The 15,803-nt window shown below is 36.9% G+C and overlaps 1 protein-coding gene and 1 long non-coding RNA gene across 14 annotated transcripts in view; one reads left to right on the top strand and one right to left on the bottom strand.

The window, feature by feature from the left end:
* Positions 1-15,803, bottom strand: part of EMC2 (ER membrane protein complex subunit 2) — a 176,774-nt gene that overhangs the window by 21,845 nt on the left and 139,126 nt on the right. For 6 of the 13 annotated variants that reach the window (XR_012006674.1, XR_012006676.1, XR_012006666.1 and 3 more), the window contains 3 exons: positions 1,923-1,976; positions 1,138-1,235; positions 244-852 (listed from right to left, as the gene is read on the bottom strand). The gene's annotated coding sequence lies outside the window, so the exon portion shown is untranslated. Of the gene's footprint in view, positions 1-243; positions 853-1,137; positions 1,236-1,922; positions 1,977-8,167; positions 8,386-15,803 lie in introns of those variants that run through there. The other 7 variants (XR_012006669.1, XR_012006671.1, XR_012006668.1 and 4 more) reach the window with 6 other exon arrangements.
* LOC140603715 (uncharacterized) lies at positions 9,519-15,194 on the top strand. The gene is made up of 3 exons (XR_012006682.1): positions 9,519-9,693; positions 11,297-11,400; positions 14,861-15,194. It is a non-coding gene; the product is annotated as an uncharacterized lncRNA (long non-coding RNA).

The following is a 15,803-nucleotide window of genomic DNA, read 5'->3' as shown; positions in this document are numbered from 1 at the left end:
TTGGTCGGTTAAATATCCAACTCCTAATTTTGGCTCAGGTCATGATCTCAGAGTTGTAAGATTGAGCCAGCAATAGGCTCTGTGCTGGGCATGGAGCCTGCTTAAGATTCTCTTTCACCATCTGCCCCTCCCCTGCCATTTGTGCACTTGCACACACACTCTCTCTCTTAAAAAAATAACAAAAAAAATAACAAAAAAACAAAAACAAAAACAAACAAACAAAAAACCATGCTCTGCTCTCATTTTTTCAAAATTTAGTGAGCAAGTATGTATGTATATAATGAATTTTAATTTCACAGTCATAGACTCAGTTGTGCAAAACTGGATCCAGTTCAGTAGTGGAAAGCCTAATCTTGCCAATTTGAGATATCTCTGGCTTAAAACTTAATATTTTTATTGTTAATAAATCAGTTAATTCAGGAGTCTCATTCTCTGCTTGTCCTTCCCTTCTTCTTGGGTGGTGTCTGGTCTTGGAGAAGGCTCAGAACACTGTGGTATTCTGGACGTTGCAGGGTACAGGGAGTGGGTCCAAGTCCAGTCCATAATCATTGACCTCCCTGTTGAGGTTTAATATGCCCTGCCTCTCTTGGCCACTGAGTCCTGAATCCAGTTTCTGGAAGCTGCTGATACTCATGGCCCTGCATGGTAGCCAATATTCAGAGCCAGACAGTCCGCATTCTACAAGGCTTCTTCTGGGCCATCTGCTACTCTGTCCTATCATGATCATTGGGAAATGTTGAAGGTTCTCTCAGACCATTAGAGTTAAGAGGCTTGTCTCAGGTCTTCTCTATGTCATTCCCTGCCTTTTTGCTTTGCTGCTCCAATCTCTGCTGTATCCTGGATGTGGGATCTCTAAAAAAATGGGGAGCATTTCCTAGAGTCATTCTATAGAGTAAAATACAAATCTCTGGTCTTGGGTCCCCCAAACCTATCTACTATTCCTCTTTTGACCTACATTTTGATCAAGAGAGACATATGAGGATCCCTTTACCTTCTTCCAAACCTTTTTATGTCTCCTTTCTTATGAAGTTTTTCTCCCCCTGCCTCTCTGTATGGTGGAAAAATCATTTTACATTAACAGGCATTCACCCACACTACCCACTACTTTGATAAATAATATAAAAGGCTGAAACCTACAGATTTCTGAAATCCAAAGTAGAGCAATGATTCTCTTCTTTCTCTCTTCTTTTCTGCAGTAACATCCAATCCTGAAGACTGTTTATAGAAAGTCTTCACTGACAGGACCATTAAAATAAAAAATACATGTTAAAGAATCTAACTGGTACTGTTATAAGCATACAACCAGACTGCTTATCTTCTAAGTCACCAGCTACATTTGATACATGTTTTATATTCTTCCAGTTAGCACATAAGATATCAGTCATATAAAGACCAAAGGGATTACTTATATAGGCAATAGGAGATTAAAAAGGAGACTTTTCCTCTCAGTATTGGTTAGGCCATACAAGTCAGACTTGTAAAGATTGTGGTAGAGAACCACTTTGTGACCTTCCCATTAACCTCCATCCTATAAAATAGACTGAGGAGTCTGAGACAAGTGAGTAGAAAAGTGCAGTCTTTCTTTCAAGAGAATTGCTGACGTGCTATGAGACCTACCAGGTATGGAGCAAATCCAGAAAGACTCAAGAATATTTGAATAGCTTAGTGGATAAAGTTGACTGTGGTCTGACTCATACCCAAGGGAGTTTAAGGGCAAGAAACAGAGGTACAGGGGTATGCTCTGGGAAAATAAGTGATTTTCCTGTGGACTACGCATATGTGAAGAGAGAGGGAGGGAGAGAGAGAGAGACAGAGAGACAGAGAGAGAAACACCCTGATCTTAAATGAATTTTGTTCAAAAGAGCCACTGAATGAGTGTTTTAAGCCCAAAACTTACAGTTTATATGGAGATGGTGCATTACCTGTGTCATGGAACTGTAGGTGACCAGCTGCGTAGGGAGGAGTGTCTAGAAACCCTGCAAATGAGAAACAGTCTGGCTTTAAATACTTTCCAAGTCTGGGGCCAATGTCAACTCCTTATAGTGCCAGCCAAGTAATACTTTCCCTGACCCTTAGCTCTTCTCTACATTTCCTACTCTGTTCTTCAGTCCTGGGGGAGTCAATTGTGTCTAATGAATGGAGAAGAAAGAAAAAAATGTTTGTAGGCAAAACAGGGAAAATGACAAACCCACCTCCTTGCTCCTATAAGACCCTGGTTTTGAGCAGTCTCAGAGGAAAAGCTTCAACTTTAAAATAAAGTTGGAGTTTTAGTTATTATATAGGGATGTACATAATGTTCCTGAACTGAATTGGTTTGACATAATAAAATGACTGGAGACCTGTTTTGTTTTGTTTTGTTTTTACACCTGAGAGTAAGCAGTGGATTAATGAAGGCCACTCAAAATTTGATTGAAAGACAACAAAATAATTAGTCCCTTTGAGTGTGTCTGGCATTAAGTACTAGGAAAAGGAGGCCATTTTATTTTCTACCTGCACTTTATAATCTCTATTGCCTTAAATATTGTGAAATATAACACATAAACTCCCATCCTTCAATAAATAGATACTAAAAAACATAAAGGGAAGAAAAATTTTTCCAAAGTACTTTTTCCATTTTCCAGGATTAAAATATTTTCCCCTTAAAATTCCCCTAAAAATTACTCCTAAAAATTTGATGGAAAAAAGGCATGTGCAAAAACAAACAAACAAATCTCTTATTTTGAAAAACATAAAAAGGTTCTGGTTCCAGATAAAATGGAGGAGGTACGCTCTATCCTGTCTCTTCCACTGAATGAAGCTAAAAAACCTGGACAGCATACTTAGAACAGCTATCTGAGAACTCAGAAGAGTATCAGGTAGTTTGGGGAAAATATGAGAGTTTAATTTATTACCAAATTAGTGGTAAGTTCATAATTTCTTTTTCTTCTGCTACCACCAGGCCTGAACATTAGGCAATTTGAGACCTGGAAGTAGCATAAGTATAGAAAGGGAGAGCAGGAGAAGCCCTGTAGTTCTGTCTCAAGGAGAAGGAAAGGGGTTTCCAAACACTCAGAGACAAAAGGAAAAATTACCCCGTAAGACTGAAAACAAGTCAAGGATGTCTACTCTTACCATTTCTATTTAGTATCACACTGGAAGTCCGAGCTAGTGCAGTGAGGTAAGACTAAGTAAAAGGCATACTGAAGGAAAAGTAAATGAAACCATCACTACTTATTGATAATCTATTTCTCTATCTAGAAAACCTCAAGAAATCTAAAAATTAATAACTCCTTGAACTTTTGAGTTTAGCAGATTACAACATAAAAAGTCAACACTCAGAAATCAGTAGTATTCCCATACACAAGCAATAAACAACTGGAAACAAAATTAAAACATAAGATTGGGGATCCCTGGGTGGCTCAGCCGCTTAGCGGCTGCCTTCTGTCCAGGGCGTGATCCTGGAGTCCTGAGATAGAGTCCTACATTGGGCTCCCTGCATGGAACCTGCTTCTCCCTCTGCTTCTCTCTCTGCCTCTGTCTCTCATGAATAAATAAATAAAATCTTAAAAAAAAGCAACATAATACCACTTATAATAGCTCCAAAAAATGAATTACTTAGGTATAAATCTACAAAATATATAAGATCTATTTTCCAAAAACTACAAGCACTGATGAAAGAAATAAAAAATAAAAGACCTAAAAAGCAGAGGAACATTTCATGGTCACAGATTAGAGGACTCAGTCATAATAAAGATGTAAATTCTTCCCAAATTGATCTACAGATTTAATGCAATTCTTTTCAAATAACAGCAAAGTTTTTTTTGTTTATTTTTGCTTGTTTTTGTTACGATTTTCCAAAGACTTACTTTATTTATTTATTTATTTATTTATTTATTTATTTATTTATGAGAGAGAATGTGAGAGAAAAAGAGAGAGCATGCATGCATGAACAATGGGGATGGGTAGAGGGAGCAGCAGACTCCCTGCTGAGCAGGGAGTCCAATGTGGGATTCAATTGCAGGACCCCAGGATCATGACCTGAGCTGAAGGCAGATGATAAACCAACTGAGCCACCCAGGTGCTCATACTTGTTTGTTTTGTAGATACAGACAAATTTATTTTTAAATATATACTGAAAACCAAAGAACTGAAGTAGCTAAAACAATTTTGAGAAATAGGAATAAAATTAAAGTTATCTCAACACCTATTCTTAAGATTTCTATAAAGCTACAATAATCAAGAGAGTGCAGTGCTGGTAAAGGGATAGACACATAGATCAAAGTACAGCATGGAGTCCAGAAATAGACATTATATAGACAAATAGACAAATATAACCAACTGAGTTTTGCAAAGATAAAAGGATAGTCATTTCAATGAATGGTATTAGAAAATCTGGACATCCATATCCAAAAATAAAAATGAACTTTGCCCTAAACTTCACTCATTATACAAAAATTAATGTCTAAATGAATCACACATTTAAATGTAAAACACAGGGACACCTGGGTGGCTTAGCAGTGGAGCATCTGCTTTTGACTCAGGGCGTGATCCCAGGATCCCGGATCAAGTCCCACATCAGGCTCCCTACATGGAGTTTGCTTCGCCCTCTGCCTATATCTCTGCTTCTCTCTTTCTGTGTATCTCATGAATAAATAAATAAAATCCTTTTAAAAATGTAAAACATAAAACATAATGCCAAAGGCATAATCCATAAAACAAAAATTAATAAATTGGACTTTATCAATATTAAAAAATTTTGTTCTTCAAAAGTTACTCTTAAGAAAGTGAAAAAAGAAGCTACAGACTAAAGAAAATATTTTAAATACTTATAAATCACATATTCAACAAATTATTCATATCCAGAGTATATAAAGAACTCTCAAGTACTGGAAAAACAAATAGCTCAATTTAAAAAGTTAACAAAAGATTCAAACAAAAACTTCATCAGAGATAAGGAAGGCAAATAAGCATATAAAAAGATGCTCAACACCATTACTCATTAAGGAAATGCAAATTAAAACTAAAATGAGATGCCCCTACATACGCATTAAAATGACTAGAAATATGAATAATACAAAGTGCTGATGAGGATACAGAATAAATGGAATTCTCACACATTGCTGATAGCAAGGTATAGTAACTCTGAAAAATAGTTTGCCAATGTCTCATAAAGTTAAACACACACTACGTGACACAGCAATCTCACTCCTCACTATTTATCTTAGAGAAATAAAATTCATATCTACACAAAGCCTATATATTGTTTACAGCAGCTCTATAATAATAATAATAATAATAATAATAATAATAATAATAAGCTAGAAGGAAGTAAAATTGTCCTTCAATGGATAAAGACCCTGTGCCACATCCATGCAACTGAATACTACTTAGCAATGAAAAGAAAGGAACTATTGATATATACAAACTGGATAATTCTTTTTTTTTTTAACCTGGATGATTCTTAAAGGCATTATAATAAATGATAGGCGACAGTCTGAAAAGGTTGCATAATATATGATTCCATTTATAGGACATTCTTGAAAAGATAAAACTATAATAATGGAGAACAGATTAGTAGCTGCAAGGAGTTACAGATGGGGTCAAAGTGCCAGTGGAGGGACATAATACAAGAGTCTGGGGGGCAACAGAACTGTTCTATATCCTGATGGTAGTGGTGGTTATACAAACCTATGCATATATTAAAATTCACAGTATTGCACACCAAAAAGCTCGATTTTACTCTGTTAATTCCAATTAAAATAAAATGAAAAGATGAGGGAAGAAGTTAGGAAATTTCTTATTCACTCCCTTTACTTTCTGGTAATAGACAACAGTTTGCCAACTACTTCTAGCCAGACTAGATTGCCCTACCAGACATGCATTAAATTGTCGAGCCGAGATGTGCTTCTTAATCATACAGGCACATTACTAAAGGTGTTCTCCAAGAATTACAAAAGAACTTCCAAAAAATTTGCTAGAATAAGAACTGCCAAAAAAAAAAAGACTCAGGGAAGCCAGGTTCTGTTATTCTTGGCAGGTTTAATTGCCAAACCAAACCCCACCAATTACAAGATAACATTTACATGGGGTTGGGATGATTTCCCTTCCTACCAAAGGAATGGGGTACTTACTACTGCTTATTTAAATTCATCAAACTGAACGTTATTTCTGTTGGGAAATAAACACCTCAATTTCACTTGCTCAATTCTGATTTCAAAGTTAACATTACCATTATAAAGACTGCAAAACTGGGCCTCATTTTAGATAGATACACGAAGATCACAGAAAGGACAAATGGGGGGGAAATGCACAAGAAGCCTATTTTTTGGTCATTCGTGTGGTTTTAAAAATATATAATTTCTTTGCTAGAATAATAAAGTCTCAGTGAAGATATAAATATACGTGTTAATTTGTTCTTAATATTAAAAACACTCAAAAATATTAAAAACACTCAATAGCCCCCCAAAAAGTATAGTTTATTAAAATAATGAAATGAAATAAAGAGCAAGACTATTTCTTAAAAGGCATGTAGAAAACACCCACCCTCACGAAATCAGGATCTTTAGAAGTGGTTTGACTTTAAGGAAAAATGTCTGTAAGTACGTCAAAGTGTGGAGAACCTCATCCAGCCTATGTGGTTCTTTCTCTTTACAGATGTATTGAAATGTCATTTCAGTAACTATTCATTGTATAATTTGTGTCCACTAAAGCAATTACAATATTCCAGCTTTGAGCCTCCTCTTCTGCTTTGCTAATACAAATACAAAAAATGTGAACACAAATTCTGTTAACTGAACAATCATGCATGAGAAGATATTCAGAAGCCCTCTGTTATTTCATAATTAATGTGTTCAGGATGACGTCTGAGGAGATGACACTTATACTGAGAAGGCACTTGGATAATTATCCAAGGATCAGCAGTCTCAACAAATGCTGATATGTTTTTTAAAGTGCTGCCTGGGTGGTTTCAAATTATGAATCAAAGTAAATATGTCTGATATGTGTTCTTATTTACACACAGACGGAAAGTTTTCTTCCTAATGAATGGTAAGAGAGCCATGCAAACCAGGGGATTGCTGCCCTCTTCCCTGGCAGGTTCCAGAACCTACAAGGCCATTTATGTTATTCCTTTTAGGGAAGGGGAAGCAATTAATTGCAACCCTCTGCAGCTGAGTTCTCTTAACCTGTGCAAATTCACTGCCAGCACCCACAACTTGTCTATAGGCAATAGTTCTTTCCCCAAACACATCTCCTCTCTCTTGATCTCTGATCTTTTATACTCACATATTATTAATTAAAAATATAATAATATATCTGGCAAAAAACACTTAATAAAGTTGGTTAATGAAGTCCAAAATTAACAGCAAGTAGTATAAGATGGCAGTAAATTTCCTTTTACTCTCCCATTGCTCCATGTTCCAAATTTTGTAACGCTGAAGTCAGAGATAAGGGAGATTTTCTCCCTTTGGGAGATTTACTTTTATTCTCAGATCCTTTCCATGCAGGCTTTCTGCATGCATTATACATAAAAAAACAATCTCTATATAGTGCACACCAAGTACTTTAGATGTATTTCTCTGATCTTTAGTACAGCCTGAGGCACAGCTTTCATTAACTCTCTTCCATAAATAAATATGTTGAGGTTCAGGGAGGTTGCATAACTGATCACACCGTGTGCCTAACCATTGGGAACCCAGTTGGAATTCTGGCCATGGTCTGTGTGACACCATGCTGCCTGAGGCCCCCAGGACTCCTATGGACAAGGTAATCATATGTTCTGATTTGCTCTGGACAGTCCAGTTGTATGACTGTTCTCTCAGCATCCTGTCTTATTGGCACTTTTCCCTATCCTTTTTCACTTTCAAAAGCATCCCAGTTTTGACAGTAAAAGATGGGATGGCCCTGAGCTTGGAATGCTGACTGATACCACAAAGGGGAGAGATGTGTGTCTCAGTTTCTTCCTCTCTCACCACAGCTTTGCCCTTGATTGATTTTCCTTTTCTTCTCAGATGAGATGTACAGTATCTCTTGGGGCCTCCCTTCCAAGCTGTCTTTATGTTTGAATTTTATAATAATGTTGAGTTATGCCCACCAGGAGACCCAACTAACTGTAAGAGTGCTATGAGATACAAAAAAAAAAAAAAAGGATAGTTAATGAGAACTTCAAAAATCATGTGCTTACTGGTTTATTTTCATAGGAATTAAGAAGGAAAATTGGACTAACAGTTATGGAATGCCTATAATGCAACAAGTACTATGCCAAGACTTTTACATGGAGAAATTACTCCTTTTGCCAATGAGAAAAATCAGGTTCAAAACAATGAAGTAAACTTCTCAGGTCCTGAGTAAGGATCTTAACCATCATGGGTCCAACTCACATGCCTTTTTCTTTCAACACACCACCTCCTAAAGAAATGTAAATATAACACAGTCATGCATTAATATGAAGTGTTGCTAACTAGATTAAGATCAACATAGTCCATATTTAAAGAATTCCTATTTTTCCAAGGCATTTTTTACTTATACATCATTTTCTGTGTCACAAAGCCAGTACTGATGTGAGATGAGCTTGCAGTAACCAGGGCTATATTTATTCCTCCTTTTGTTTCCTATACATAATTACCAGCAATGTGTATGCCTTTGTGATCAACTTCAGTTGTTTGGATTTGGGAGTGGGGCTCTTTATTTGGCAGAGACAATTCTGTAAATTTGTATACTTACAAAAATAAAGTTATAAAGAATGAACAAAGTAAAGCTTCCATTTAAAATGCAATAACACCAATATTTACTTACCACCCTACAATTAAATATTTAGGTTATTTAAAACCAGTTCTTGAATGGCTTCTTTCAGATATACATTCTACCTAAAAAAAAAAAAGTCTATGAAAGAAGAGCTTTCAGCATGCTGTATATATTTAAGAGTCTACAGAGGGCACTGAGCTGAAGTAGCACAAACCAAAAAGGTCATATTTCCATTCGATTGCCCAAATCACTCAGTGCCAGTAGATACGAAGCCTGGGCTACTTTTTTCAGTATAATGCCACCAGCCTTGAGGCTGATTGTGGCCCCCTGCCAGAAAGAAAGGCATTTTTGTCTCCTTATATTCTGTTTGAGAACACAATCCCCATGTGAATTTAGTGGTAGTCCTCAATACAACCTCCTCCATTCTTCCCAACCCTCTATATAGACAAAAGTTCTGTTTTGTGGTCTCTGTGGCACTTTAGTGAATCTGGGGACACTCCAAGTAGTAACTCAGACTATTTCAGAAGTCAAAACCAGGTCACAGAGCACCTCTGACTCAGCTGCAGAAATATCCTACCATTAGCCAGGTACACCTAGAATATATATTGTGCCCTCGGATAAATGAAAAGGAAACATAAAGACTCCGTATCAGGACTTGTCACCAAGGAAAATTGTGAGGGGACCAAGTCTCCTCCTGCAGAGGTCCATTATCCTTGACTCCAAGATGGAAATAGAACTTTGAAAGAAATGTGATATAGCAGGAAGAACATTGGTCAGAAGACTGGGTTCTAGTTCTATCTCTGCCACCAATCTGCTCTATGACCTTGGAAAAGCCATTTGACTCTCAGATGTTTAGCAGCTTCATTGTCAAACTAGGGTGGACTCTGCTTTCTGAGTTTCTTCCAGCCCAGAAATAATTATTCTCTTATTTTCTAATTCACTGTTTCTTGCTCATGTACTGCTGAGACTGGAGTAAGTGTGATATGGCTTTCTTCACCTTTTCCCCACTGCTAGTGTCCTCTTCCACCCCTGACCCACATGTGAACACCAAGAACAGTTATTTGCTGTGTCTGCCTCCTATGAGATGGAGAGCTCCCTGAGGACAACATGTGCCTTATCCATTTCTACATTCCCTTTATTTTTTTAAAGATTTTATTTATTTATTCTACATTCCCTTTAGATCAAGCATGATGTCTGACACATAGAAGGTACTCAGTAAAAGGGGCTCACTTATTTCTTGGCTAATCATTAGCTGTAGTTGAAGAGCATTTAAGAATGTAGGATGGCACAATGAATTATTAGCAGGAAAGTTAACTATAGAAAAGGAAGTACCCCGTATTGCCTTTCAAATCTTATCCCAATACCACCTTCTCAACCATTTTAAGGATAGCCTTTATTTATTCACATAATAGTCTAATCAATGTAATCATACAACTGCTTTATTTTTAATTTCCTCAATACATGGTATATATGTGTAAAGAGGTGAGAGAGAGAGAGAGAATTCAGTTCTCTAATTTGTTAACATTTCAACTGGGAAATGCCTTCACTGTGTCATTCATACAGGTCTCACCCCTCCAAAATAAAAACTAGCCACAGATGCTATTCTCCCTTTTCTCACCCTTCTCTACTTCCTACTACACAGTGTGTTAATTGAGTCATTAGTTAATTTTTTAATCAGAAAACTTAATGGAAAATTCAAACTTCAAGGGAAAAGATTTAAGAAAGTGAGAAAAAGTGTTAAATCAATAACATGGTGGGTTCCTAAATAACATTCTGTTCAAATTGGATTACCACCACCCAGGCTTCTGATGAGTACACTATGACAGTCAACATACCAGATTTCCCAAATTAAACATGCTTCTCTATAATTAAATATCACAGTTTCATTGTTCCGATAACAAAATCGGAATATTTTCCACCATCATAATATCCTTAGCAGATAATGTCATTGGAATAGAATGATGTTACCACATGATAATAGGCTCTCAACGCCAAAGTCAAGTTATACTGTTTATTTTCAAAGCAGATCATTACATTGACTTTTTTTCCATTACCAAGTGATTGATGCAGCTTTAAAGGTGACCAACAAAAATTTCATAAAAAAAAATGATCTAACGATGAGGATATGTGCTGAATGATTCAAATGCCAAGGGAAATGCCGCATATAGCAGCATAGAATCCATTTAAAAATTAAGCCTTGCCAAACCTTCAGCAGCAGTTTGCTCTGCAAAATGAGAGCAGCTGTCGGAGGCTCCAAAGTGCCTCAAAATACAATAAAATCTTGTGCTGACATAGTCCATTTCTCAATAACTATGAAATTCTGGAACAGAACACCTGTCAACAGAGGAACCTGGTATACACCTAACAAAAATGCACCAACTCATCTTGACAAGCAGCCTGAAGGAAGGTGGCGCTACAAATACCAGGGCCTGCAAACAGGCTCTTACCACAAACCGAAGAAAAGCCTTCCCACGCGCCTCTGAGACCACAGCCATTTCAGTCACTTAGGGATACAACCCTATCAGTGAGGTCATCTTCAAATACTAGAGACTAACAATGAATACCTTTCTTTTAGACTCAAAGCACTTACACAGAGGCCTTTCAGCTGGAACATACTCAGTACAAATGACTACATTATTACATTGCATCTCTCCCCTCTGGAGGAAGGCAGAGACAAAGGTACTATCTCTAAAATAAAAATGCTAGGGGATTCAACTTGAACTGATTGACTCTCAAACTCAGTTGTGGCATTGAAAAAATATACCAACTTCTGTATGCGTTCCATTTTAACGACTATTTCATGAGTAAGGCACTGTGCTAAGGGCTGCTGGAGGTAGAAAAAGAAAACAACAAAAAAAGTCCTCTCTACCCAGATCAAGCTGCCTGCTCACTGCTATTTATTTTCTCTGCATGAAGTCATTTGGGGCTGGGCAGGTTCCAGTTGAGAGTACTTTGTACAATCAATGCTTGCTGCTTGCTTGAGATGTATGCCATGCACAATATTTTTGATGATGATGTTAATTGGTGTTGAACACAACTTATTTAAAATTCTAAAGAATTATACATGTGTTAGGGATGTCTGAGTCTCCAAGGGCCTAAGTTACACGTTAAAGATTAAAAAGGACAGATTTTTCAACTGGACAGTCCAGCAGGCTGACACAAACTGATTGTTTGCAAGTGTGGTAGCCATAGTGTCTGAGAGGAAGTGTTAGTAGAAGAGATAAATTTTAAATAATAGTTCATTTGTGACAGAAAGCACAGTAATCCAGGGCCCCTCAAACATATTCCAAGAGAGTGCTTCTCAATATTACAGACTGCTCTGGGAAAGATCTTGTCTATGCTGGGCTAACCATGAACTCTCCAGCCCTGGTTGTCAAGTCCCTCAAAATCCACAGCTGTGCCTCTATGCCCCCAAGCTCCTGTCCAGCTCTCCAGCAACTGCTGCTGTGATGTCCTTTGTTAGATTAAAATTCTCCTATCAATAAGGTCCCTGGTCCTGGTTACGCTTGCTCTACTTGATTTTTCTTTAATGCTCTGTCTTGATCTCTCGCTCTCACAGTCTTTGTGCTACTTTCTTAGCACTCTGTCCTTTTCAATAGCACTTATCCCACTTGTTATTGTTTAATGTCTTACCTTTCCCATTAGGCAGTAAGCAGGGTGGCCTATGAGTTAGTATCTGAATTGTTTTCTACTGCATTCCCAGTACCTAGACAGTCCCTGGGCAGATAGCAGGTGCTTAAAGATATTTGTTGACTGTCATGATCCTCATGTGCACACCCTTCTCTAGACTTGGGATCTGTTCTTGGTTAAGGGAAAAACTAGATTAAAACTCAAGGGACTCATATACAAGTCAAACTTGCTGCCAAGGCCAACTTTTATCTTGTGCTAGCTTGTGGTAATCCAGCAACTGACTTATTACTCAGAAAAAAAGCCCTGACCCTGAACTCCCGTTTTGTTCTGTAAGGCTGAAGCCATGACTTGCTATTGCCAGTTCTCTCATGGTTTGGGAGGAAAGCTGGCTACGTTAACGACTATCTCTGGCAGCCTAGTTTCCATTTCTAGACTCTGCCAATTAGTTAGACTCTTTAGATCCTTTCTCTTGAATTTCTCTGATATATGGACATCTTCCGACTGCTGATCATCACATTCTAATTCAAGACCTGATTTAGCCTTGGGCAATTTTGCCATTGTATCAAACTATTAAAATGCCTAAATTAATTAATATGATTAACATAATATCTTGCTATAAAAATTTTGAAAGATCTTCATAATTTTATTTTAGAAATTATGTGGTAATTCATTTACTTTGAAAATAGCAATAAATTCTCTACAGTCATCACTTTTTTGAGAATTTTGGCAAGGTTAAAAAAAATCCAAGCTACAAGTTGTTTTCAAATAAAATCAATATTAACTAATAATATATTTAACAAACAATAAAATAACATGTTATACCTTATATACACTGAAGTAAATATTTATTAATTTCAATTTTGCTGTTGTCTTTTCATATTGGGAGTCAACATCTTTTTCAGTCCTCAAGTATTTTTATGGAGTCCTAAGAAGCTCATAGTCCCTAGGCAATATTCTTAAAGTACCAGAGGCACAAAATTGCCTTGTCCTAAAAAATAGTTTCTATCCATTATTCTTATGAGCCAGTGCAAAGTTACATGGCCTATCCTTTGCCAACCTGTTAACAGACCTACAAACCTGAACACTTTAATAGGCAGCTACATTACAGACAATAAGTCCATGCTCGTCTCTTGGGTTATGGAAATCTCCATGCTATTGTACTTTCCCTATTATTATTAAACACTGCATAGTTTTTATAAAGACTTAGGAACTTAGTTGGTGGTTTGTCTAAAGAGGTGTCTCTGTCTGTAAACCCCCACTCCTATACCATGTTGCCAAACAGGTGACTTTTGAGGCTATCTTATGTTGCCTCAAGAATTTTGCCCCCAGATATGTGGCTAAAATCCAAAAATAGGTTGCTTTTGCCTCATACAGGACAAATTCCATTCCCTTGGTGAGATTCTGTGCTGAGTTTGATCGAATTCAAAAAATTCAAAAATATTCTCAAGGCACCTGGGTGGCTCAGTCAGTTAAGCAGCTGACTCTTGATTTTGGCTTGGGTCATAATCTCATGAGTCCTTAGATAGAGCCCAACGTTGGACTCTGCTCAGCAAGGAGTCTACTTGAGGAATCTCTTCCTCTCCCTCTGCCCTTCCACCCTCCCCTCTCCCACTTGTGCTTTCTCTCTCTGTCTAAAATAAATAAATCTTTAAAAAATTTCTCAAAAGAATGTCCAGATCTTCATGTTGATCTCCAACATTGCTGCTTTGCTTTCCCTATGTCCCTATGTCCTTAGAATGAGGTTGAATGACTATCTTCCTGAGGATTTTTTTCATTTATTCAAGAAATAGTTATTGAGCATCAACATAATGAACTAATGAGTGAATACATAAGATGTGAGTTGGAGAGTCTAAGAAGTACTGCAATTCACCCCTCAGTCACTCAATAATGCAAGCCTCCAAACGCTTAGATAAAGCATATTTTGCCCAACGCAGAGCCCAGGACAGATATTCTCCTGGTAACCAGGCAGACACACAAGGACAGACATGGCATACCAACTGCAATTGGATTTGTGTCCCAAAATAGATACTTCTGGTTATAATATTAACTTACTTCAAATTACACAAGTATCTCTAAAGTATTACTAAATAATACGTTTCACAGATACTGGAGATGGGAAGACCTCATTAGATCATTCAATTCTCTTTCTCTCTCCCTTTTTCCCCTGGTATCTAAATGAGTTTTCTATACCTCATGATTAGTGGGATTTGGTTATGACCAAACTGTTAACTGTTTGGAAGCACTTACTCAATCATGTTAGCAAGGAACAGGTAAAAATGCACGCTTAAGTGAGCCTATCTAAGCTGCTCATTGGGCTTTACTTCTATCTACAGTGTTAAGCCTTACAAATAGAGGTTCCTTCTTTCTGTTTCAATAAGTAATATACTGTTAATAAGTCCTTCTAATCCAGTTAAATCTTCTAAAGATCTGAACATGATTAATAATTTACTTTAAATCACTGGGAAGCTCCTCCTCCATTTCCTCTAAGAAGTCATCTGTTTATTTGCAGATTTTTCAGTGAAATGTAAGTGAATTGGCCCAACAAAGATTCACAGTTCCTTGCACCAGATTTGCTGCATTTCCATATGGCTGGATGACATCTTCTTTGAGCAGATGACTGATCAATAGGAACAATTTGCTGAATATGAAAATCCCAAAAGTCAAGAGCCTGGCATGTGCACACAGACTAGCTGGATTCAGATTCTGGATTTACTATTTACTACTTGTGAGACATTGAGGATTTTACTTAATCTATCTCTGTCTCTCATCTTCTACAAAATAATGCTGGTAATAGCATCAGCCACAGGATTGCTTTTAAGATGAGATGAATTAGAGCGGAAAACTAGCACATAATAAATGCTCAATAAAAATGGAATTTATTTTAAAAGTGATGAAAATTTCTCATATCTGATTTTCTGTACTTTATATATTCATGAAATATGTAGTATTTGCTCAACATAAATATCAGCTGCAAAAAACCTTAACAGTATACAAGCTAAGTAGAAAAGCAAAAATATGCAAAAAACTTAGAATTTATTTTTGTTATATTTATTTTTTCTTTATTTGTTATTTTATATGGTAACGCACATTTGCAGCAGGTATTAATTTCTAAAATGGCCCCTTGAAATTCAATAATATAATTTTTGAAACCTGTGAATATAAGATATAACCACCATGATTATATTTTATAGTGTACTAGGGATATTGTCTAGGTGGGTTTTATCTAATCCCATAAACACTTAAAAGCAGAGAGGTTTCTCCACCTGATAGAAGAAGAATTCAAAGGCAAGGCAAAGGGAGATCTGACCCACAAATTCTGGCTTGAAAATACAGAGAGTCACTGTGACACAGAATGTGGGTAGCCTCTCAGTTGCTGAGAAGTTCTTTGCTAACTGCTAAGAAGGATATAACTACCTCCTTCTTACAACTACAGGGAATGAATTCTGTCAACA

This window comes from Canis lupus, chromosome 14, assembly GCF_048164855.1.
Source record: "Canis lupus baileyi chromosome 14, mCanLup2.hap1, whole genome shotgun sequence".
In the NCBI taxonomy this organism is placed as follows: Eukaryota; Metazoa; Chordata; class Mammalia; order Carnivora; family Canidae; genus Canis; species Canis lupus.
The sequence above is the reverse complement of the archived record's forward strand: the minus strand, read 5'-3'. Positions and strand labels throughout refer to the sequence as shown.